Here is a 3,269-nt window from a genome sequence, read left to right as displayed (position 1 = left end):
GAGACAGTCAGATCTTAGAGATATAGAGTGAGTGAGTGATTGACTGACTGATTGGTTGGTTGATTTATTTTACTGATCTCCTGACTTTTTGAATAGTTGCCACCTCATTCCTTATGCAATGACCCTTGTCCACCTGGATATAGAAAAACAAAGAAGGAAGGGGAGAAATTTTGCTGCTATGATTGTGCTCCATGTCCAGAAAGGATGATATCAAATCAGATGGGTAAGATGCATCACAGAAAAATCTCAATTATTTTGCCACACAGTTTTGTCTCTATATCATCCATGACTCCAGGCCCAATTGGAATCTTACTCAAATAGGGGTGGGATAGGACACAAGTAGAGATTATAGGACACAATAACTAAAGATCACAATTATCTCAGGGGAAGGCGGAGCTACGTCGCTGCAATACAGCTGCAATCTCAGGGCTCTGAGATCGCAGCTGATATCTTCGCCCCTGGTCAGTCCCAACGGACCTAAACCATCCCGTAGAGATGGTGATAGTAAGGGGTGTGTTCTGTTGATCCCAGGGACATCGCAAAGTCCCTGGTTGATCCAGGAGAAACCCCTTTACCATTGGCGGAGAGGCAGCCATTAAGCTGCTGAAGCTGTGACAGCTCCGGAAGGAAGAGACAGAAAGAGAAAGTATATCGGCTGGTGAGAATTTTCTTTTTTTATTTGGGACTTAAGGACAATCTAAAATGAGAAGAAATCTGTAAGACTTTTGACAAAACTTGATAAAATTGACTTAAGTGGCGATTTTTTAAAGGGAAATGTCAAAGCGAGGCTTGGCTTTTTACTTTTACTTTTGTTTTCACTGAACTTTTATTGTGATCTAGTAATTGTAACTAGACTGGTTTTCTCTCTTATATTTATCTATTTTTGTTCTCCTTTTTGACTGTTTAATAGAGGCTCCCTTTAGTAATTTTTTTTAAAAATATATATATATACATGTATATTTTCTTTTTTTATTAGGCTTTTTCTGGGAAAGAAGGGGGAGTGGATTAAAGAAACTTTGTAACACTGCCAACTAGAGGCTTGAAAATACTTTATTGGAAGTTGAGAGGACTGTGAAAAATCCTTTCTCAAGGACACTGGAACTTGATAAGATAGAGGGAAGAACACTGGAGAATGTTTTTACAGGTGTTCTTTGGGACTTCTACTATCAATTGAGCATTTGAAGCTTGGCTTTGAAATTTGTGAAGAAGCCATAGTAAGAGCCTTGGATAATTAAATAAGATGCAGTGTGCTTCTTTTTTTATTTTCTTTTAGCTGTTCTATCCCTCCTCTTCAATCACACAGTATTTTGTAATATTTGTATATTTATTTTTCTTAGTTTATTTTTATTTTTAAAGGGAAAGCCTCAGAATACTTTTCTTTTCTTTTTCTTATTGGGATTTTTGCCTTTTCCATTTTCATTTTTGATTTACTTTTATGATTATCTTTTTATTTTTTGAGACCTCCCAATTGGATTAAGGTGTGAAGAACCCGAAGAATTCTCTTTTTCTTCTTTTTTTCTATTATTACTTCTTAATATTATTGGGTTTTACTCTCTTTTTCTTTATCTTTAATTTTTATTTTTGAATCACAACTGACTATCCCACAATAGGATTAAGGTTTAGAAGAACCTGAAGAATTTGTCTTTTCTCTTTTTAACTTTTTTTTCTTTTTAATTTTGGGCTTTTTATTTTTTATTGGTTTTTTATTATGTTTTTCTTTTTTCCAATTGGATTATAATTGACTACTTTATTAACTGGATTAAAGGAGCTTAAAGATCCTGAGCTATCCAAATGAGTAAGAAAATTTTACCTTCTGGCATTTCAACTTCTGCTCCTGCCTCTCCATCAGCTGGAGGACGACTTTCAACAATGGTGAAGCAAGATAAAGCACAAATGGACCTAATGATGGCTATACAAGGAATACAAGAACTTAAAACAAGTATTGAACAAAGAACGGAGAGTATTGAACAAAGATTTGCGAAGAATGATGAAAAAATTGAAAATTTTCAACAAATGATGGTGAAACATGAGGAGAGACTCCAAAAAATTGAAGAGAAAGACAAACAAAGAGATGAGACAATTGGAAATATTGATAGCAGATTAACAATGGTTGAACAAGACAAAAGTGGGATGTTGAAGTGGGAGATGGATAGGTCAGAATTTTATCTCAGATTTCAAAATATAGAGGAAGAAAAAGGACAAGACTTGGCTGCAGTAATGATAGAAATCTTGGCTGGAGCTTTGGGAATAACAGAGGAAAAGATGATGTACAGAGTAGATGAGATATACCGCGTCTTCACAAGATATGCAATGAGGAACAAGCTACCAAGAGAGGTCCGTGTCAGATTTACTAAAAAGACTATTAAAACACAAATACTACAAGTGGCAAGAGATAAGGCATTGAAATATAAAGACAAAGAGATTGTGGTCTTAAAACAAGTACCCAGAAAAGTGAGAGAGATGAAAAGAGAATATCGATTCTTGACTAAAATGTTATTGAAAAAAGAGGTGAATTATAGATGGTTGATTCCAGAAGGATTAATGTTTACATGGCAAGAACAGAGACATAGAATTGACTCAATTGAGAAAGCAGAAATATTCTACAATGAATTTTTTGGAAGAAGAGAAATAGAGACAGAAAAATAAATCATCTCAACTGAACCTCAAGAGGATCAAATGGGAATGGGAAAAGAAGAAGGTGCAGCAGGTGGACAAATGGAGACCAAAGAACAACGTGAAGTAAGATCCACGAGAGCTGTTAGACCTAAATACAAAATATAATCATGGAGGAAAAACAATTGATTTCTATGAATATAAACGGACTGAACTCAGCTACTAAAAGAAGAAAAACTTTCCATAAATTAGAGAAGTTAAAATTTGACATAATTTGCTTACAAGAAGTACTTATTAAAAAACAACATCAATGATTATTGGTACGACCAAAATTGGGGGAAATTTTTACTTCTTTGACTCATTGTAAGAAAAGAGGAGTAGTCTTGTACATTAAAGAAACTATTGCAGCAAAACTGATTTATACTGACGAAGATGGAAGAGTATTAATGGTTGAAATAGTGGATAACAATACTAAAACACTCCTGGTTGCAATCTATGCCCCGAATGATAAACAAGAAGAATTTTATAAAAAGTTACATATGAAAACAATTGGACTGGACTATATTAACATAGTTATGATGGGAGATTTTAATGGAATTGTAGATAATAAATTGGACTATACAGCGACAGCATCAAAACAAAATAGAAAGACTCTC

Source organism: Pseudonaja textilis, chromosome Z, assembly GCF_049901715.1.
Source record: "Pseudonaja textilis isolate UNSWEBS1 chromosome Z, rPseTex1.2, whole genome shotgun sequence".
Lineage (NCBI taxonomy): Eukaryota > Metazoa > Chordata > Lepidosauria > Squamata > Elapidae > Pseudonaja > Pseudonaja textilis.
Note: the sequence above shows the minus strand (reverse complement) of the source record.